The 23,125-nt window shown below is 46.5% G+C and overlaps 1 protein-coding gene across 3 annotated transcripts in view; it reads left to right on the top strand.

The window, feature by feature from the left end:
* Positions 1 to 574: 574 nt before the first annotated feature.
* Positions 575 to 23,125, top strand: part of CUNH1orf21 (chromosome unknown C1orf21 homolog) — a 176,102-nt gene continuing 153,551 nt past the window's right edge. Inside the window, exon 1 of one of the 3 annotated variants that reach the window (XM_036342375.1) lies at positions 575 to 879. The gene's annotated coding sequence lies outside the window, so the exon portion shown is untranslated. The remainder of the gene's footprint in view (positions 880 to 23,125) is intronic. The other 2 variants (XR_004973189.1, XM_036342376.1) reach the window with 2 other exon arrangements.

Genomic DNA, 23,125 nt, shown 5'->3' with positions numbered 1-23,125 from the left:
CATCTCGCAGGAACCACCGCTCCAGGGCAGGGCGGAGGCGGTTTGGTGGCGGGGCCGGGGCCGCTGGGCTGCCAGGACCGCGAGGATGCCCGGCCTTCCCCCCGTCTTCATCCCGCAGCCACAACCTTACGGCGGGGCCCCCGGGCTGGCCTGGGTCTCCCGCAGACCTGGGCCCTGGGGCCCCTGAGCCGCCCCGCGGCTGCCAGGCCACCGCCCGGGTGACAGGCCCAACCCCGGCTTTAGCGCCGCGCGCTCCGCTCCCGCTGGCCCCAGGGCGCGCGCACACAAACCACAAACACAAACACACAGGCACACACGCCCGTCCTCGCCCCCCGCTCCTCCCCGCGGCCCTTCGCACCCCCGACCGTCCTCTCGCCGGGTCCCTTTCTCCCGTGCGCGGCGCCCTCGCGGCCTCCGCAGGCCCCTCCCCGGGGGAGGGGAGCCGGGCGCGCGGGGAGGGCCGGGCGGCGGGGAGTGTCTGGCTGCCCCCGCCCCTCGAGCGAGTGACTGGGCGAGGAGGTCCCCCTCCCTCCCCGGCTCCCTCCCTCCTGCTCGGTCCCCTCCCTCGCGCGCTCCCTGCCCACTCCCGGGGGCCGTGCCTGCCGCGGCCGCCGCTTCTTTCACACTTTAGTTGGGAGCCGCGCGCCGCGCTCAGTGACTGGCGAGCTGGCCGCGCGCCGCCGCCTCCCGCCTGCACGCACGCGGGCCCGGCTTCGGGGCTTTCGGCGGCTACTCCCGGCCGCGGGGCGGAGGGGGAGCCCGGGACCCTCGGTGGGCAGGCGGAGGAAGAGGAGGAGGAGGGAGGAAGAACCCGGCGCGGAGGCGAGGGGCGGGGGGCGGGAGGCTTGCCACCTTCAGCCCCCCCCGCGAGCGCCCAAGGTAAGCGGGAGCCGCCGCCAGCCCCGGGGCGGGGGGAGTGGGCGGCGGTGCGCGCCCCGTCTCGGCTCCCCGGCACGGCACGCCCGGGCGGGCGGGCAGGGAGGCCTGCGGGGTGTCTGCGGCGCCGAAGGGATGGGAGCCGCGGCCGTGGCGCTGCCCGCGCGCGGCCGGGCCGAGGCTGCCGGGGGTGCGGGGCTGGAGGGGTGGCCTGGGCGGAAGCCGGGGCGGAGGGCGCTGCAGGGGGCGTCTGCCGGCGGGGGCGGAGGGGTGGGATGCGGTTGGGGCTGCTGACGGCTTTCGTCACCGCGAGGCCTGGGTGGCTGGGGTGAGACACCCCTCCCTTTCTACTCGCACCCCCGCCGCCTTCAGCCTGCCTGCACCGCTCTAGCTTTGCATGTAGCCGTCGTACTTTGCCAGCCGGAGCCCGAAAGAAAATAACAATTCAGAATCCTCTGCCTGGTCCCCAAGCTCCTTCTCTCCCGCTGCGACTGATGGATGTGTGTGAGGGTGCCGTGATCCCGGCGTTTCTGAAGTTTTGACCTTTTGCGGGGTGGCTGGTCCCGGTGCATCTGTGTGCCCACCTCCATGTGTTTATTATTCGTGCCCCTGCGAGGCTGGCAGAGAGGGCTTGCTTATTGAGCGAGGAGATTTCACTGCTCCCTGCAGGCAGCTGGAGAAGTGCGCTGCTTGGCGGCCTTTGGTCGGCAGCTTAATGCCCTTCCTCTATCATCCACCAGCCGCCTCCCTCTACCGAGGGTTTTTATTATTATTTTTCCCCATTTACTGTTTGTGTGAGAGAAGTCCCTGGGCTTAAGGGCTCTCATCTCCTATTCAGTCCTTTCCCCAAGCTCGTCATTGGCTCAGGCAGGACGGTAACATTTGGGGCGGCTTGCGTTGCTCCAAGAGTTGCACGGCCAGAGATGAATTATGTATACACACAAACACGCATTAGTCCTGACAGATGACAAGCGAAGTGTGAGACAGAAATGTTTTGTTTCCAGTAGGAAGTTGAAGACCTATGTAGGAGGCATCTTCCATGCATGTGGGCTAGGACAAGTGTTTTAAAATAGACAGCGATTATGTTGTGTGTGGTTGGAAGACAGCCACAAGTTCAGCTCCCCGGGCAACTCTGAAAGTGATACACCCTGGTCACCTAGAACCTCGGTAAAGGCGGGCAGGCTCTGACTCAGACCTTGGGAAGGGGCTGACACACCACAGATTTCATGTAGAATTTTTTTTTTTAAGGAAACAGTATGGACCGTTTGGGGAAGTGACACCTTGGTTACACAGACAGATGTTATAAACACTTCCAGCAGTGGGCTCACCCTCTACTAATGAGAATAGCCGTTCAGCTGGCTGGACTCGGGATGTACCAGAGTAGAAAACAAATCCTGTGTTAACACGGGCCCGGCCTACTCTAGCTCTGTTGAGGGGAGGAGGTGATGTTTTTGAAAGGGTCTTTAAGTCCAAGATGCTCCATTTTCCGTTGTCTCCCCTTTTTCATGCTCCCAGAGCTGGATTGTAGCATCAGTAGAACATGTTTGCCCTGTGTTGCCTTTTTGGGAATGCAACTGATCCGACATGGAAATTAGTTTAGGCTTGATCACCTGGTTTTGTTGTGCTACAGCTGAGTGTAGTTGTCTGCGTTACACCGCTGCTGGGACCAGCACTTCACCAATCGCAACAGCCAGGTTGAAATTAACCTCCCCTCCTGGCGCCTGTGTGCAAACCGGATTCAGAGAAGGGCTGTGAAAGCTACTAGGAGAAGCAACAAAGACAGCAAACTCAGCACTTGGCTGAGTGGGTGCCGGAGGAGGGGTGGGGTGTACCTCTTGTCAAGCTTATTTCCATTCAAGCAGATTTCTGAGAAAACTGGCTTTGGTTGGTAGGGAGGTCTTAGAGCCATGGCCAAAAGTTTATCCTCAAAGACCCTGAGGTTCTAGCTTTCTACTTCAACACTGACTCGGTTTCACTGGGTGAGAGAACGGGTCGTTTGGTTTTCTTGGCTCGTAATTTATCCTTCAACCCCTTGTGTCTCCCCACCCCCATCTTACTTTATTGTGAAGCATGGATTTGGGGGGGTGACTAGGCCACCGCCTAAAGTAGTTTGAGCGTCTTGAAGAATCCCAGGGCGGAAATCAAGAGCTTGTTTATTCATTGGTACTATTTTCTCGGACTGATTCAAAAAACCTACCGAGGAAGAAAGTGGCTCACCCCATGAGGGGTGCCATTTCCAGGCGGATTGACGGGGCCTCCACACGGTGTTGGACTTTTGACCCTTCAGGCCTTGAGTATTACCTCCTGATCGGCCTGCTCCAGGCTCTTCGTGGCCCCCTTCCACGGGGTGTTTTCCTTCAGAGAATGGGACACCCGGCTGGGACAGGGAGGTATGGTACCTCCCATGAGGGGCAGGAGAGGGCGGGTGACTCATTCCCAGAGGGTCCTGAGTGGTAAGTATCCAGCTTCACTCAAACTTCTCAATACACCGCAGAGCCCCATGGAGCACAAACAAGGGCATTTGGGGCCATTTTATGGGCCTTCTTCGGAATTTTAGAAGTCCCATAGCATGGGAAAAGGGAATGTTGTGATTAATCGGGTTCTCGTTAAAACGTGGAAAGCGGAGCGCAGTGGATCCGTATGAAATGCTGCTCAGAAAACTGAGAAGACAGGACGCGCCTGTGTGCAGGGAGGCTTGCCACACTGGAACGGCGTTTGAACGCTGGTGACGGCGGTGACTCCCAGGGATCATCATGCAGGAGCTTATCTGAAGTGGCATGTAAATTACAGAGACACGTCTTTTTAAAGTAGGCAATTATTTAGCTTGACTATCTCAGTTCTGAAGTTTAATTTTACAAGTTACAGTTGCAACAAGAAACAACTTGACATGCTGTGGTTATGCAATTATGACAGGAGCGATTGGGCGGAAACTTGGCGAGGAGGCACGTAGCAGTCACCAGGTATTAAGAGGTTCCTTGACTTCTTAAAATTAAACATGTTCCCAGGTAATGTGGTCCCAGAGGAGACGGCTTTCCCAGTCTGAAATGGATACGGAGAAGACCCTCGGTGCAGCCCCTCCCCCGCCCCCACCCAGCAGCCACCACTTTGCCTGGTACTTGGAAGTCACCAAGTTCCAGGCAATGAGTGATTGAATGGAATGGAATTAACCTAATTAGTTAAAATCTAGAAGGTATTAAAAAAACTCCTTGGAAATGCATTAGATGTGAGCTCCCATTTTACTAAACCAGTAAGATGGTTTATTAAGAGCTCCATGGCACGTGCCTCAGGTAGGGTTTTAAGTGTTGAAAACTATGTGACAGGAAAGTAAACATACCAAGGGTCAGGTCCTCTCCAATTACTGGAATTTCTGGTTAGGGCATCTCGATTTGGAAGAGGTACAATAGCCATATTTGCCGAATATTTCTTCGTTCGCGGTTGTCACGCTGGCCTCACTCTTCTGTGTCTGAGGGACTCAGGGAATGACAGCGCCTCGTGTTTGCAGTGTGCTTTATGGTTTTCAGGATCCGTCCTGTCGCCTGTCTTACTGTGCTGCAGCCTCCGCACTCGGGGTCTTCCACGCGGGGGTCTCTTCAGGATCGGGGAGGGGAGGAGGGTCCTGGGACAGCGCAGGTAGCCCCACCTCTTGGTTTGTCAGATTTTCCCAAGAGAGGCTGTGTTCAGCAGTCACTGCTGTTCCCTCTACAGTAACTTAAAACAAGGAAAGGGAGCTCTGTCTCTTGCAGTGAGCGCCCCTGGGCTGCCCGCATCCTTGGCTCTGCCTCTTACTCTCTTCTCTCTCCAGCTGCTTTTACCTCTTATGCCTTAAGACGAGTGCCCCCTCACCTTCCTGTCCTTTCTGAAGGTTTCCCCTCGTTTTCTGTCTCACAGATTTTCACCATAGACCCTCCTGCTTCTTGGTCCCACTGCCTAACCGCTGCCTGCAAGGCTTGGGTTGGATGTGTCTGACTGATCTCCAGTTCTTAACCACATCTCCAGCCCCGTGTTCTCCGGGACTCCTCCCACCTCTCTGTCAAGTGTAGACTCCTGCCCTCAGGGCCCTCTACCTGCCCTACTTTGCCCCACACCCCCTATTACTCCCACTTCTCTCCATCAGGCCTTTAGATCTTCCAGGTGCCTGCCTCTGCCTGTTCCACAGGCTCACGCCCTCTCAGCAGGTGTGTTTAGAGTATTCATGACTCGAAGTCCACGTGCTTTGTACCTTGCAGAAAAAATGGAATTAGAGCACCCCCAAGTTCAGGGATCTATCTGCCTCTTTTTCCCCCCACTTTTGATTCTACTATATTGTTGGACTTTTTAAGGCCCTTTAAGCCATTTAATGATAGCTGAAGTACATTGCTTGTTTACTTCATTTAGCTATTCCATACTATGTTGGATTATAAATAAAGGACTAGCCCAATGATGATTGTTATTTTGAAAGATTTGGACAACAAGTCTTGAAAAAGCGTTTTATAGATTTTCATAATAGCACCATTGAAAAGGCTTTATTGCCCACCAAAACCTACTTACTAAACACAGAAGGGGAATGGTTTATTTAATTTCATCCTCATTACCTTGATTTTTTTTCTCCTTTGGTTAAATAAACGCTGGTTAAATAAATATGACTCTAACTTGAACCACATTTTTTTCTCATTTGTTGTGGTTTTACTGCACGCCATGAAAATTTTATAAGCTCACGGGACACATTTATGCCAAACAGTGTTATACCTAACAGCGTTGGTTTTCCCTGTAAGTTTGTGGTCTATGTTGGCCCCTTCAGTAGGGTCAGTGGGAGAAAAAAATATTAAGCTGAGGACCACTACTGGCAAAACATATCCTATGGACTCGTTGCATACAAAGTTGAATTGGTCTTTTATAAAACTGTACTTCAACAGTAGACCCAACATTGGTTGTGCAATATCCTGAGTGCTCTAGGGCTTTGGGAAGAAGGAGCTTCAGAGCAGAGCAGGAAGAATGGCTTTTCAGTAAGAATTCCCTTTCTCTGATGGGCCTATATTTATTTGAGTGCAGTGGAAATCGAAATAATTTCAGTTCATTGTCAAGCCAGGTGTCAGGGCATAGCTTGACCTCCCTTGGGGACCTATGGTTGTCCCCGCCTGGGCAGGGGACAGCAAGGGGAATGGGGAGTCTCCACACTCAGGTGGGATGTGGGGACATTTTTTATACCCATCCTCACCGATGCTAGTGAAATTGGTGGGACACTCAACAACTCAAGAGAAGCGGCCACTTCTAGAAGCGTCTCCCTGAACCCCAACGTCAACAAGGAGGTCTGCCCCATGGTTGCTTACATGTAGTAGCGCCCCAGAATGAACACCATATTCTTTCATGAGAAGACCGAAAGGCCAGCTGTCGGGTAAAGAGCGCTATAGGCTGCCAAGCTGTGGTTTGCTGAGAACTTTACAAAGACATCGATGGTTCATACATGCCAACGGGTGACTTCAGCAGTTCTTCCATCTGAAAGTTCTGCCAAAGGTAATCTTCCTAAGATCATGTTTTACCAGGTCTCACAACTAAAGAGGTTCTAAAGGAATGAGCAACTTATATGTCTCAGGCAGATACTATTACTTTTTTTGAGAAAGGAGGTAAGAGTCCAGGAGGAACCTTTATGAGTTGCTTCATATTTGCTGAAACTAATCCGTGAAAGTCTAGTTACAGCTCCCAAAACAAATCTTCTTACCCCCGGTGGTCTCCCCAACATCTACCCCTGCCCCGCTTGGGACTTCCTCCCTGCTTCCCTCGTGGGCAAAGCTATTTCTCAAGGCTTCGTTCAAATCCCATCATTTCAGGGAGCTGCTTTTCTGAACGTAAGAGTGGTGTCTCTCTTGCCTTCCGTGAATTCCTGTAATACTTATTTGGTGTTTATGTATTTTATTTCTTTATTAGTTTTCATTTTTGTTTATGCATTTTTTTGTCATCCCACAAACTATAAGCTATTCAGTTATACCCACTGGGCCCTAAGAGTGTATTATGCTGAATAAATAGCTGTTGGTTGATTGACATCTGACCATTGGTCTGAGGCTTAGAATTTTTCTCTGTGAAGACTTTGTTTTCATTTAAAACTCTTTAATCAAATGAAGAAGTGTAGTATGGAATGAGAAAAGATAGTAGGAATTTTTTAATTCCTTTGTTGGCCAAAGTTAAGGCAACTAATCTTTCTTACTCAGATAATTTATTAAACAAACATCTGCTTTCATTGATGACACTTGGTGTCATCCGTGCCTGGCCCTGGAGAGATGCTGGTGATATAGGTAGAAAAGGCCTGGCCTGGTCTTTGTGGAATTGTCAGATAAGTGCGGGAATCGACATGCGAACACATGCTATGTAGTGAACAGACAGAGGTGCATTGGGAGTTCCGAGAAGAAAGTGGCCAACTCTGTCTAGAGGTGGGCTGACCACGCAGCCGGATTCCCTGGGACAGTCCTGGTCTGGGCCCATTGTTTAACATTGTTTTTAATGGCATCTCCTCTGCCCTCAAAGTCTCCCAGTTTGGACAATAAACAATAAACTGTGTGATTCCCCAACATCGAGAAGCCATGGAAGGCTTCTTAGAGGAGGTATTAGGATGATACTCAAAAGCTACACAAGAGTCCTTAGGGTATTATTTACATTTCCCAAAATACTGGGGACCTCCATTGGGTTGCTAACTTTATTTTTCTCACTTTACTATGGATTCATAGACTGTTCAAAGACTGGCATGCGGCGATAGAAGGATTTGGGGGCAGGTAGAAGATGAAATAGGGCGTTTCGGGCAGAAGACACGCTATGGTGTGGAGACAGCTGGAAATGGGTCGTTTTGCCTGGAATTTCCACCTGCACTAGAGCATAATGGGACAGGGGACTGATGAAATATGCACAGCCTCCTAGTACAGTTTGGGATTATTGCCCAGAACATAAGCAGTGAGAGGCACTGAAAGAGGGAGAGGCATACTTTGCATGGTAGGTTGTTCCTTCTGAGTGTGGGTAAGACTGGATGGGGACAGACACTGGATTCCGAGCAAGTTAGCTCTGGTACTAACTTGGTAAGACATGATGGGAACTGATGCTTGGGATGGAGTGACGGGACAGACAGGAAGCAAAATTGATAGGACTTGGTGACCAATTGGGAATGGAGAGTGATGAAGGGGACAGAGGAAAGGATAATTGCAACATTTCTGGATGGATCATACTGTCTGTCACTGAGATGGGGAATTCAGGCATTGGGAGGAAAGATAATGCAGTTTGGAGTATGTTGAATTTTAGGTACGTGTACTTAACATTCTTTGAGATGGAGATATACTGAAATTCTGGTCTGGGATTCAGACAAGAGGTTTGGGATGGAAGGGTTTGACATCAGTTCAGTCATCGCTTTCTTAGGGAATCATTCCCTGATCTCCATGATGAAGTTAGACCCCTCTGTTTCTTACTGCACCATGCTTACGCATTGACCACTTTTATCATTGCACATTTATCTTGTGATTCTTTAGGTATGAGCCTCTGTCCTCTCACATACACTCCTGGACGTTGCATGGGTTACATCCTGATAAACCCACCGTAAGCCAAAAATTTCATAAATAAAAAAATGTGTTTCAAAAACAAAAAGCCCTAACCGGTTTGGCTCAGTGGATAGAGCGTCGGCCTGCGGACTGAAGGGTCCCAGGTCCGATTCCGGTCAAGGGCATGTACCTTGGCTGCGGGCACATCCCCAGTAGGGGGTGTGCAGGAGGCAGCTGATCCATGTTTCTAACTCTCTATCGCTCTCCCTTCCTCTCTGTAAAAACTCAATAAAATATATTTTTAAAAATGTGTTTAATTCATCTAACTTACCAAACATCACAGCTTAGCCTAGCCTACCTTCACATGCTCAGAACACCTCCATTCTCAGGATATAAGCTCATCCTAATTTGGGACCATCTGTGATTGCCTTCCTCTTATTCTTCTCCTCAGAAGCAGGTAACATAGATGGGAGTTTTGTAGACACGATGGGATGTGAAAACACAATATTCAAAAAACGCTGGCACACAGCGCACTAGAGTTTCTGTTGTTCACCCTTGTGGTCCTGCAGATGACCCTGAGGTGTACTCGCTGCCACTGTCCAGCATCACGACAGAGCACCCTACCACACTTCGCTAGCCCCGGAAAAAATAAAAATGGATAATTCAAAGTATGGTTTTTACTGAGTGAGTATCACTTCTGCAGCATCGTAAACTCAAAAAATTGTAAGTTGAGGGCCATCTGTCTATCTGCTTTGATCCTCTTGAATCCCCAGGACAAGATGCCACACAGTGGGGGCCCAGGACATATTTGTTGAATGAATGCACAAAGAACGAATGAAAGAAAGTTTTTTAAATATGGTAGTTGAAGCTACCTGGTTTGGCCTGAGATTGCCTGGGGCAAGTACATAGAAGAAGCAAATGGAACAGTGGGTTCCAGGGAACACCAACCTCTAAGGGCTTTGGATGGAAAGGATAATGAAGGAGACAGTCTCTCCTACAGTCAGGAGAGCCAGGCAGGCATGGCTTTGGGAGAAAAGAGGGCGGATCAAGAATCGGCATGTGGTCAGAACTGTCACATGAAGAAGTAAAATAGCATTGAAGAGGTTTTCTCAGGATCTGTAATCTGGTTGTTAAGTAGAAGTGGAAATGTTTATCTTATTGGAGATATCAAGATTTCTTATGGGTCCTTAGCATTGTAATCCTATATAATAAAAGGCTAATATGCAAATCAACCAAACATCAGAACAACCGGTTGCTATGATGCTCACTGACCACCAGAGGGCAGACACTCAATGCAGGAGCTGCCCCCTGGTTGTCAGTGTGCTCCCACAGGGGGAGCACCGCTCAGCCAGAAGCCAGGCTCATGGCTGGTTAGTGCAGTGGCAGTGGCAGGAGCCTCTCCTGCCTCCGTGGCAGCACTAAGGATGTCCGACTGATGGCTTAGGCCTTCTCCCTGCCTAAGCTGTCAGTTGGACATCCCCTGAGGGCTCCAGGACTGCAAGAAGGCGCAGGCCAGGCTGAGGGAACCCCCCGAGTGCACATATTTCGTGCACTGGGCCTCTAGTATCATATAAGCTTGTGCCGCATGCAAAGCTTGATGCTTTATCACTTGGTTAGTTTTCTGTGTTGATATTCTGAGGTTTGCCTTACATCATTTATGCCAGCACCCAATGTGGTACAAATCTGAGGCCATGTTTTGCGAGGATGACGCAATAGCTCAGTGTTTCATCATTGTGAATTTATGCATGTGCATATTGATTTATAAGGGGGTTACAGTACTTGAGTGTTTACATTCCACCAGAGGAGGAGCTATCCACAGTATGGACACATTAAGTTACAGCGTTACAACACAGCATGGCTCATTGTCTGATTCCAGAAGCCAGGATGCATAGCAATGCCATTAAAGGTTTTAGTATAGCATCTCTCATTGCAGAATGTGACTGTTACTTGTTCTCAGTCTCCACTGAGACTCAGGGTGGAGCTGGGGGAAGCATCAGAATGTATTGGAAAGAACATGGGTTTAGATTTAGCAGATTCCCAGCTTTGTGATCTTGAGTAACAATGGTAATAACTGACAATAGTAATAATAAAAGGTAAAATGTATTGAGTGCTCACTCTGTGTCTAGGTACTGTGCTAAGTACATTACATGCATTTTCTATAATGTTCACAACAGTCCTATGAAGAACCTACAACGGTTACCTCTACTTTATAGGGAAGGCAGACCTGAGGCTTAGGACCTTGACCAAGGTCTTGTGGCCAATAAGGGGTGGTGCTGAGATTGGGATCCAGGCTCTGGGACTCTTTTTTTTTTTTTAATTGCTTAAAGTATTACAAAGAGTATTACATATGTTTCCTTACCCCCTCCCCCCCCCCCCCCAGCAGGCTCTGGGACTCTTAAGTTGGGCTTTCAATTAACAACTCCTAGCCAGTTGTGTTTTCTCCATATGCCTCTTCCCTTCCCACCACACACACACACACACACACACACACACACACACATACATTCCCTTCCCTTCACCTATAGGTCCTTTTTGAAACAAATTATGTCATCTTGTCTGTACAAACTAGATTAGGTTTATAAATGACTAGAGGCCTGATGCATGAAATTCATGCAATAGTAGGCTTTCCTTTCCCTAGCTGCCGGCACCAGCTTCCCTCTGTCACCCAGGACCCGGGCTTCCCTCGCAGCCCCGGCTTCGTCTGGAAGGATGGAAGGATGACCAGAAGGATGTCCGGTCTAATTAACATATTACGCTTTTATTGTTATAAATAAGGACTTTTTTCTTTTAACAACCACAATATCATTGTCATGCCTAAAATTTTTAATAATAATTCCTTAATATCAAATATCCAGTCATAAAGCAAATTTCCCTGATTGGCCTATATTTTTAAAGAATGATTGATTTGTTACATTCAGGATTCAAACAGTTTCACACCTGAGAATGCATCTGTCTTTAGTTGTAGGCATCCTTCCTCTATTTTTCCCTTTTCTCTCCCCTCACCCCCTGTAGTTTGTATGTTGAAGAACTAGGGATCTATCCTAAGAGATTCCCTGCATTCGCGTTCTGTTGTTTGCTGATTGCATCTTTTTTCTCGGTGTTCATCACTATATCCTTTGCCTTTATTTATTGTAGTTAGATTGAAAGCTTGATCAGATAGTTTGGCAAGAATACACCGTGGACAGTGTCATGCCTTCTTGTTTCTTCTTTTGTGAGGGTATGACTGATCAGTGGATTTAGATGTTGTCGGCCAGATCTTTCCATTATAAAGTTTCCCGGGCCCTTTAGAAACCACTCATGGTCATTGTTTAGCTGTATTGTTTCCATAAGGGTTGTAAAGTGTTGTTCTCTCATCTCTTCTGCATTAGCTGGAGTTTTTCTATCAAGAAGAATCAACTACATCAATTACTTGGTTACCTCAGGGTATAGTTTATATGGGAATATTAATGCTTAGTGTTATTCCCTCTATATTAAATAGTGCTCAGAACAATGAGTTGATTTTTCTACAAACTTCCAAAGAAGATCATTGAGGGTTTGGTTTGTTTGTTTTTGTTTTAAGTATCATTTTGGACGCATGGGTTTTAACACAATTTATGTGTTTCGATCCTTTGCAGTTATTGCTTTTGAAGCTCTACATTTCTTTGGCTTGTAGGAGATTCTCTTTTAAATTGGTTTCTGAGTTCTTTTGACATGAATGTAGTGGTCTTTAATGACATCTTTACTTTCTGGTATAACAAGATATTTCAGACTTACCTAGAACTCTTCCTGTCCCAGATCTCTTGGTAAATGGTATTTAGAGACCATAGTCTGGGTGTTAGGGGTTCTCGTTGCGAATAGGCTTGCAATTGTTTCTAGATCTGTTCAAGTGGACAGAGTTAGGAAATATATATGTATGCATATCTAGCTACTGAGATACGGATATGTATATATACGTATGTTTATAGGTATGCTTTATGTATACATATGCATGTGTGACATATGTATATGTATATATACATATATGCATATTGTTTCTATCTAATGTAAACAAATACATATTTCTTCCCTCTGAGGAAAAAAATGTAGCATACTACAGTTCTGTATCTTGCTTTTTGCACTTAGTATATTTCAGAGATCACTCTGGAGCCGTTTTTAAAAGATTTTTCATTGTGTTTTACAACAGCAGAGACTCTATTATAGTCAGTTGGCTATCTGGTTGTTTCCAGTCTTGCTCTTACATTGTAGTGGAATGATTTGTTTTTGTTTATGGGGGTTTATTTGCAAATCAAAAATAAAGCCAGAACTAAAACATTATTTTTCCTGAACTCACTGGACAGCTGAGTGAACTGTGCTGCCGTGAACAGCTGTGTGAATATTTACATCCCTATTCTCGCACAGCTCGATTTGGTCACTAAATTTTCTGTTATTAAAATTCCATTCAATTTATTTCAACCAATAAAACATCTGTAAATACTCGACCTGTATTTTAAAACTTCACATTTAGTTCCTCAGTTATTATTAACATTTAAATCTGTGACCCATTTGCAGTTTACTTCCATGTGTGGAATGGGGAGTGGATCCAATTTTCTCTTTTTTCTATGTTGCTATCTGGGTATCACAAACCATTTATTAGAAAGTCCATCTTTTTTCCACTGATCAGTGACATGCTTCTCTCATCTACCTAATTTCATGTTCCAGAACCCTACTATTTTACTCATAGAGGCAGTATAATGTACAACATTAAGACCACAGGAGATGCCATTTATAATCTACCAGATTGGCAGTATCCGTCCACATCAGGCTTTGGGGAAGGGTATGAACAGAGGGAATATGCACACAATGCTGGTGACAGTAAAAATTGGTGTAATGATTTGGGAAAGAAGTTTAGAATAACTTATAAAATAGTCCTCTGATTCCCAAGCCTTTAGGATAGCAAAGCAAGGGAGCAGAGCAGATAACTTCAGTTTGCCACCCTAATGTTATCATTTGCTATAGAAGTTGGGTTATGCAAAGGATGGGAAGCACTGCCTTAGAGAAACTCTTACACATGCAAAAGTGCTCACAGCAATGCTACTCATAATAGCAAAACAACTGATATGGCTGCCAATAGTATGTTGATTAAAGAAATTGTGGGTCATTTATAAAACAGTAGCGAGGGTACTCTCCAGCTGAGTATGTCAACAGGGATGAATCTCACAAGCGTAACAATGAGTGGAAAAGCAAGACAAGAATAATACCGTGTGATCCCAGTTATGTGAAGTTAAAAAATGCTAACCGAAAGCACACATCATTTAGGATTTACTCTAGATAATAGTCCCAATAAGAATTAGATACGCTTTCCATGTTACTGACAAATAAACTTGGCACGCCGAGAGGTCTAGCCACACAGGAAGTACATGATGTCCAAAGGTCAACTCAGAAGACACATGATGGGATTTCCATGAAGGTTTTTCTGGCCCTGAATGCCAGGTTCCCAACTTCTATTCCAGAGCATCGTTTAAGAATTTCAGGTGCGAATCCGTTCCCATCCTTTTGCTCCGTGGAGGCCCATCCCAGAAAAGTTAATATTTCTACACATAAAATTTTCGAGAAGAAAATCCTTGGATCTATTGTGGCAGTTCTTCATAACATCTATGTGAATTTGGGGGGCTATTATCTAGAGTAAATGAATTAATGTACATGCTGTATTTGCCATATAGCATATGTTTGCTTCTCTTCACTAGCATCAAGCAATTCCACGCCACCCCTGTCATAGACTACGGCCCATCATAGACTTGCTGGCCTCAAACGAATTTGATTGGGCAGTGAGAGAATTTCCAGGGTTCCTGCTTGCTTTCTGATTTGAAACCTCGCCTAATTTTTCATCCTCAAGATCAGTCTGAACCCCAAAACCTCTCTTGATGGGGCCTGTGCAAAATCTTTGCAACCCACTTTCCCTTCCGGCATTAAGATTCTATGCATCTATTTCTCTGTCTTGTGAAAAATCTTTAAATCTGTTGTTTTGTTTTTCCCCTTGGTTCCTCAAGGATTCTGTTATATATCCCAAATTGTGATGTCAGCAAATGAAATTTATTTTATCTTTTATCTGAGTCGTTACTTGGCTTTCTTAAAAAATCAGCCCCCTCACCCCCCCCAAAAAAAATCAGACCCAGTACTACTAATAATTAACGTTATGCTTTGAAGTGGCATCATGTTTATCTTCAGAATGCCCCCACCTTCTCTGAGGGGGACAGGGTGGGAAGAAGGATTCGCATGAGCATTTGGTTGCTAGGGAACCTCACTTACTGGGGAACTGTGACTTCCCAAAGTTGTATGGAAACGATGGCAGAGCTACTCGGAATCTCTGAGAACGCAGTCCCTTTTAGATCAGTGCCCTTCAGCTCGCTGAGGAAATCCTAGAGATACTCAGCCTCTGTCCCTGAGGGTCGTTACACTTGCGGTTTCAAGGGCGTGTATGTGGCAAAAATGTTTTCTAATCAAAATGAGAAGGTCTTTTTCTAATCAAAATTAGAGGTGATAATCCCCAGCTGACCTTGTGACTGTGGATGGAGGGGTGTCTTTCCAAGCCCTAGGAGGGTAGTTTTTATCGTGATACTGAAGCCATCTTTATATCTTCCATTTTCATCATATTTGAGTCTCTACCAAGTACGCTTAGGTTCTACAGTCAAGAAAAATACTTTCCCTTCGTATATTCTCACATGAGATTCTCACGATGCTTGGTGTGAAGATAAAATCCCTTGCAAGTGTTCTGATTTTCCACTTTGAAAAAATCATGGCCCTGACTGGTTTGGCTCAGTGGATAGAGCGTCAGCCTGCAGACTGAGGGGTCCCGGGTTCGATTCTGTTCAAGGGCATGTACCTTGGTTGCGGGCACATCCCCAGTGGGGGGTGTGCAGAAGGTAGCTGATTGATGTTTCTCTCTCATCGATGTTTCTGGCTCTCTACGCCTCTCCCTTCCTCTCTGAAGAAAAGTCAATAAAATATTTTTAAAAAAATCATGATAGCTAAGACTAACCAAGGTAAAAAGGAGCCAATTAGAATGAAAGCCCTGTGATTAGCAAGGAAGCACAATGAGTGTATCCAGAAATGAATGCATGTGAGATTCATGTTGGTTTTCTATTGCTTGGTTAGATCCTATAATAATGATTTTTTTTGGGGGGGGAGGGGGGCTCTTCTTGGGATCTTAGATGTTGTCAGTTACAAAAGTGAGATTAGAGTGAGGGTGGGGGAGTAATGACATTGGAAGAGCAGAAAAAGAAACACTCATTTATGATCAGGAATTGCTCTTTGGGAAACATGTATTAGAACTTAGTTAATTGGCATAGAGGACCCGAAGTATGGAGACTTTCAGCTCCAGTGAGCATGGCTTGTCTTCTCCACACAGCCTGAAGGTAAGCTTGCCATTTACAGGAACACATTCAGGCTGCATTTCCCTGATTGCCCCTGGAGAGGACTGTTCAGGAAGGACCGGAGTCTCACTCTGCCTGTTACATTGTGCTGTAGTGGGCCAGCTGCGTGTGTGTGAGAAGTAAGGGAAACTTGTAGAAACCCAGGCCTAAATTTGGATGCGTTCATGAGACTAAGTGGGTTTTGTCCTCCTTGGTGGACTAAGTGGGTTTTGTCCCAGACCCCATTTCTCTACGGAACTGATGCTTTGATGTGAAAGTCACTGCTTATCACATTTTACTCATCTAAGATGAGTGGGTGAAAATTCAATAGGTACCTAACTGGCATTTTCCGTAATTCAATGAATATGCATCTACATTTGGTACATTTAATACGATAAACTCAGAAAATCTCTCAGGTGTAAGATTTGCTTTCTATGCTAAATAAAACTTTCCCCATGAGTCACATCCACTTAGTGCAGTGTATGCATCTGGTAACCAATGCTTGCACGGTAGTTCAGAAACGCACAAACACATTTTTTCTCTGAAGTAAGTGAAAAACATCGTCTTCCAATTAATCTCTAACCTGCTTACCTTTGAAGCATCATGCCTTTTTGGGGTGGGGGGTATAGGGGAAGGAAGGACCCTGGTTTCCCACGAAGTACTCAGGGTTGTAAAGATGCCAAAGGAGCATTATATTTGACATGACTATTCGTGTTTTTCATCCAGTGTAAAGAAGTCTAAAATAGAAAGTAATGTATCTTCATTGCATTGAAGGTCAGGGTAAGGTCATGATGAAGTTAGGACAGGACCCAGAGTCTGGGTTTCGCACTGCTCGGGTGGGTGGATTCCGACGCAGCTGTGCGAATGGGTATCAGGTGAGGAAGAAGCCAGAACTTCCCACTCTCAGGGTTTGTAGACCATGAGGCGGGCCACTGGGAGTCTGGGTTCCCATTTTCACGTTTTTACTAACCTGACTGTAGTGGGAGTCAGAGATTGCGTTGCTTCCCTGAGAACAAGCAACATAAGAAAGAGCAGTTGGAGACTTAATAACTCGATGGCAGTAACAGTGAGATTGGGCCAATAAGAATGAGAAGAGTGTCCTAAATAAAAAAACGTAGCAATTCAGTATTTCCTTGCTGAGTAGGTACATGACTCAGTGCACGTAGTAAGACATTTAAATTGCTCTTTTGAAACTGGGAGCTGTGTGTTAATATTGTGACATCGCAGTGGAGGAGGGTTTATTTTTGTTGTTGGTGGTGATGTATTTGCAGGTCAAACATAAAGCCTGAACTGAAACATGACTTTTCATGAATTAGAGGGACAGCGAATGAACAGAGGAGGTGAGGGAATTCATTCGGGAGCAGCAGCCCTGGGTATGGAGGGTCTGTGCTTGTTGGCAGACCCTATCCCCAAAGAGACTTCAGTGTCTCAACAGAGGGACCCATTCTGTCAGTGAGAAAAACCATGCTTTACTGGGATTTTTATTGCCTTGATTTTTTTTTCATTTATTACATTGTTTTGAACCCAAACCCATGGAGGGTTATAATTTAGGTCATTTGCCAGGGGTTGGAGCTCCCCTAAATTGAGTTGTAAGTCACAGTGTTTGTCATCCAGGAGGAATTTTTAACAGCATTGGGTATTTGTGAGGAGGAGCGAGGAATCCCTGATAAGCACTTGGGAACAGGCATAGTCACTGAGCCACTCAGCAGCTAGAATGTGAAGGCATTGCCCCCCGCCCCCGCCCCACCCTCCCCCTAAAGGCTTTCCCCTCCTTTGGGGATAGTCTGACCTTTGAAAACGCTTGGTCAGGTTTCACTCCCTTTTCTCTTGCATCCCAATCTGATGAAGCCTCATGCATACTCAAAATGGCCGATTAGGGTCCTTTGACTGAATCCTGACAATGTTGCATCAGAAAATCTCAGAACAGAGTCTGTGCCTTAAACACTTGGCTGTTCTCACAGGGACCCAAGGGTTTCAGATGTCGGCAGTGTTTCTCCGCTAGACACCCAAGCGTTATTTTAGCCGAGAAGGTGAGCTATGGGTCGTTTCCAGCATTTCCATTTCCTATTCAGCACTTGTTGGTTTTCATTCTTACTCCATTTTCAAAGAACGTTTCCTTCGGCGTGCTTTGCATTGTTGGGAGGATGTCAGGCCCACAGTTGGCTAAATGACTTGCTGTTGCTTCTTCTTCGTCCAGGTGAGTGACAGCTGAGGGACCAGAAATCTATTGTTTGTCCTTTCATTGAGGAGGCTCTGTGTTGGCGTTGGTTCTGCTCTTCAGCCTTGGTAGAATGAAATCACCTCACGTCAGTATTGGGGAAGTACGGGAAATGAGGCAGGAATGGAATGGATGTGGGTGTAGACTGTGGGCTTGAGATAGGGGATGGGAAGACAGCTGGAAATGACCTGTGGGTGGATTTTTAACACAACCCCCCTTTCAGCAATCATCCTGGAATAAAGGGACTCATATTGGATCTTGGTGAATTAAAACAGAAAGAAGAAGAAGAAAGTGATCTTTCCTAAAACAAACATAATTCCCTCAGTCATGCATGAGAAGTTCTTTACAGACCACCAATTAATAACTCCTTGCAGGCTGAGCACTGTGGTCCTCACGGCCTGCCCCATTGCCTGGTTCCCTGCAGGCCGGGACACATTCGTGCAGAATTGAATTAAATGTGACTCCATGGTCTCTGGCCCTCATTGTTTCATTTCCCTTCTCTGCGGGTTACTGAGTAATATCTTAACCATTCTAAGCTATAGCCTCAGTTGACTTTGTTCTTGTTTTTGCCCTTTCTCAAGCCACACTGCAGAGGAGCTACCCACAGAAGAGAATCAAAACATTTATATAAGTTTGTATAACGGCAGGAAGAGACAAATAGCAGAATAGGGATAAAGTGTGAAAATTAGGCAAACTTATGAGAAATAAAAGCGATCGACTATGGAGAAGAAAGTGTAGGGACAGGAGGAAAGTTCTTTTTTTCCCAATAAACTAGAAATAAAGTGTCTATTCTTAAAATTTAAGATTATATTTAATAAACACACTGCAAGATTATTTTTAATTAAGAATTTATTATTCTTGTCAACAAAAGAAAAAAGGAAGTATCTATATTAATAAAAGGGTAATATGCTAATTAGACCGGATAGACCAGACGTCTTCCAGACGTCCTTCCTGACAAAGCCAGGCCCGGGCGAAGCCGCCTGGGGTCCTGGGTGCCTGCAGCCGGCCTGGGTGAAGCTGGCCCGGGTTCCGGGTGCCTGTGGTTGACCAGAGGGAGGGAAGCCTGGGTCCTGGTTGCCTTCGGGTGGCTGGAGGAGGGAAGCCTGGGTCCCGGGTGCTGGAGGAAAGCCGGTGCCAGCAGCCAGGGGAAGGGAGGCCTACTCTTGCATTGGGCCTCTAGTATTAGATAAATGATCTATGCATAGTTTGTTTATCTACAAAATATGGCTTTGGAAGCAACGTCCTGATCGCTATACCCGTGTCTGGTTAGGTGAAGAGGTTTCAGGAAGTTAGAACTTGTCTTGGGAGGAAGGGATATGCTGAGGTCCAGGGTGTTTTCAGGTGGATATCATGGATTTTATACTTTCATCATGACTTTTAAACATGTTGAATGACTTTGATCAAATCCATAATAGCACCAGAACTGTCTTAGAGCCGACCTCTGATTTGATGTGCAAAGTTGAAACAAAAATGAAAGCCAGTTCATTTCCAAATGCGCATATTTCTGTAAACTGTAATGAATCACAGCTGATTTCATGCGGATGAAGGCGGCTAATGGTAAATGACAGTGTTGAATGAGAACGTACCAGTTTTCAGATTTTTCTTCTCATACGTACTTTGAATTAATTCTATCTGATGTAGTGAAAGGTTAATTTGCCAAAAATATTTCTCACCTTAAATCTCTGCGTCAACTAGACTTTGTTTCTCTCAGGCAGTTCTAAAATCCTACAGAGATCATATAAATGAAATATTTCCCATTTGGAGAACATGCCCTATTGATTCTCTGTATTTTATTGCCTTTCTTTTGGTTTCAATATGTACGGAGGCTTAAACAGGAATATCTGTGCCTCATGGGAAGATTTATGATCAAATGCAGGAGTCAGTGAGGCTCCATCTGGGTCTCAGGTTTGGGCTTTAACTTGGCTTAGAAAGCCTTCTGGATCCTCTAGCCCCTTGAGGTCTCTTCCCCAATGGACTAGGAGGCAGGACATCACTCCCTTATTCATGGTTGCAAAATAAGTAAGAATTTTTTTTCCCATTAAAGTGTGGCTACTGGGCAGCTTTCCATGCAACTTTCGAATTACAGTGTGGAGGGCTCGATGCTATCTCTTTGCTAAAGTCAACGTAACTGAAAGTTCCTGGTTATAGGGATTTCTTTCTAAATGCCACATCCTGAGCTTGTTGTCTGAGGACACCACGTTCTGGGTGGCTCAGAGCGTATTTGACACCTTCCTGGTGCTCATCCTAGAGTTGGGACACCCAAAACGGCACAACATGCACATGTAGAAACTACTTTTTATGGCTGTTCTTCATCGAATAAATTTCAAAGAGAACTGAGAGAAGAGGCTTTCCCGTCCGCGCTGCCTTCCTTTATTGTGCAAGGACAGATGGCTTTTTGATGGGATGGATTCTATGGCAAAGGTGGCAGCATTGGCTGCTTTTTATCTATATACATAAAAGGCTAATATGCAAATTGTGCCCGCAGGAGTTCGACCGGGAGACCTATCACTCACTATGACGTGCGCTGGCCACCAGGGGGCGGCACAGAACGAAGGAAGGCCCCAGCCGGCAGTCGGCAGTCAGCAGCCAGGGAAGGGAGGCCCTGGCTGGCAGCTGGAAGGCCCCGATCGGCCCTGATCGCTGGCCAAGCCTAGGGACCCTACCCTTGCATGAATTTCGTGCACCAGGCCTCTAGAATTTCTATGTTTTCGTTTAGTTATTCTACTTCCTTCATCCCCATTATTTTTCAATATTCCTATCAGATAGAACTAGGATTTCTTTACAAAACTTAGAAGGCAGGTTTAGTGACCGGAGGAAGACAGCACTATACCCGAGTGTGTCAGCCCTTGCGATGGTCAGCAGGCCAGAAGTGGGCTTTCTTGGATACACCACAAACTACAGACTCAGGTAACGTGAACGTGTCTCCTCACTTGGGAACCTCCTTATTGGTGGTGAACCCTTAGGGGAAGTCTCATGACCAATGATGCTTAGGTACTTACTTGTCTGTTTTTTAAAGAAACACATTAATGGAGACAAAGAAATCAGAACAAAAATGGCAGAGGGATCGAACGATAAAACCGGGAGAGTGTTAAACTCCAGCGATGCCTTCTGTTAGGCTCTGCCTCCTTCTGTTCAAGGCAGTCTGCAGATCTAACCCTGAGATTCCCTGTGGCCAGGCGAGAGGAAGAAATTTCCTCCGTGGCGAGATTCAGTTCTGAGATATAAACACATCTGTGCACAGGTACCACTGTTGCTCCCACACGGGGAGAGATTTCTCCCTGGGAAGGCGCACTGAGTGATGCCAGTGTAACTGTGCTTGGGGAAATCCAGATCTCTCCCCAGGCCTTTCTAGAAATAATGGCGTTGATGAGTGCGATCAGGGAGCAATGCAAGACATCATGTTCTCCACGTCGGGAGGGATTAACTCTCGGGATACAGTCACCCTAAAACCCTGCGAGCAAGCAAGATCATCTAATCTCTGCTGTTCTTCCTGTAGTCTCTCTGGTGCACGTGTGTTACCAGGGTGATCCCGCAGTGTCCGCCATGAGTAGTTTCTTAAAATCTCCCAGCGAAGGCGTGACTGGAGAGTCATACATGATGTGGCGGACATATATGTAGATGTATGACCAAATCTATGTGGGAGAGATGCTTAAAATCCTGATATTTGTCATCAGAGCTCCATAGGGGAAGCTCATCCTGGTAGAAATTAGCGCACTCACTGTTTGTTGTTGACTTTATTTGAACTAAATCACACAGTTTTCATGATGACAGAGGGAGTGGAGAGAGGCAGCCGCTTTGGATCAGGAGAGACATCCTGTATGGACATCTGAGTGATGCCAGGGTTGGTACTCTTTTTCGGTTCATGAAAGCGTTGGAAACCTGTAGGCTGCTTCTTTCTCGTCCTGGTCAGCCGCAGAGCGCGGCAGGAGCTCTCTGAAGTCGTGCTGGGCCGACCTGGGTGACGGGAGGAGCACGTTTCTGAAGAAAGGCCCAGGAACCTGAGCCTCTGAGTCTGTGGGCCTGGTTGTCCGTCTCACTGACCACCAGCTTATAGCGAATACCCACAGGGAATCTTGGAGAGGGATGTAGGAAGTGAAGTGGGCGGGTGTGTCATCTTTGCCCTTCCTCCCAGAGCCTTGTGAAGAAGTATCTGTGCCCTTGAAAATACGGTCACGTGTGTGACTCCGTGTGTGTGTGTGTGTGTGTGTGTGTGTGTGTGTGACGACTGTGTGTGTTGCGGGGGTGAGGGGTGGGGGAAGGAGGGCATCTTCAAGCCGCTTTTTCCACCACCTACCCTTTTCCAGAGAAGTCACAAGAAAGGGAGGAAAGAGGAGTCTCCGAGTCAGAGGAGGGGCAAGGGGAGGGACGGTCATTCTGCCTCACATTTGCCCATTTCCCTGAAAAAAAGTCCCCTTAGGTACGAGTCGCACTTGCTTTCTCCTTCCTTCCAGGTAAGTCCGTCAGCCACTGTGGACCTGCTCATGTGATTATTAATAATAACAACCTTATATTTTTGTACAGCCTGAGAGATTATTTTGCAATAGAGTATGTGACTTCAGAACTGCAGAGTCTAATTGTATCTTTCCCTACCTCCCCACAGCCTCACATGAGACCCAGAAGTTAATAGTTGCTGAATAAATGCATATTGAGTTCATTTGATTCTAGACCCTGGGAAACTGTTCTTGGGCAGCTTCTGAAAGAGAGAGTAAACATCACTCAGCAGACCCTTCCTAGAGCACTGGTCATACTGTGGGAACGGCTGTGTCTGTGGGCACTAAGGCTTGACCTCGTACACTTGAACTAACTGGAGGAGTCCTTTAGGTAGAAAAATGATGTTAAAAAGGAAAAATCAGTAAGCCTAACCAGCCTGGCCAGTGTGGCTCAGTAGTTGAGCATTGACCTATGAACCAGGAGGTCACGGTTCGATTCCCTGTCAGGGCACATGCCTGGGTTGTGGGCTTGATCCCCAGTGGGAGGTGGTAAGCAGGAGGCAGCCAACCAATGATTCTCTCTCACCACTGATTTTCTATCTCTCTCTCCCCTCTTCCTTCCTCTCTGAAATCAATAAAAATATATATTTTTTAAAAACCTAACCAAACCATAGATTTGGCAGTAAATGTTCCAAATCCATGGTTTATTTTTATGCTCTTACATAGCTTTATTTAGAATCCTAG

The sequence above is a fragment of the Myotis myotis genome, unplaced genomic scaffold (assembly GCF_014108235.1).
Source record: "Myotis myotis isolate mMyoMyo1 unplaced genomic scaffold, mMyoMyo1.p scaffold_m19_p_18, whole genome shotgun sequence".
Taxonomy (NCBI): Eukaryota; Metazoa; Chordata; class Mammalia; order Chiroptera; family Vespertilionidae; genus Myotis; species Myotis myotis.
Note: the sequence above shows the minus strand (reverse complement) of the source record. Positions and strands in the feature narration are given on the sequence as shown.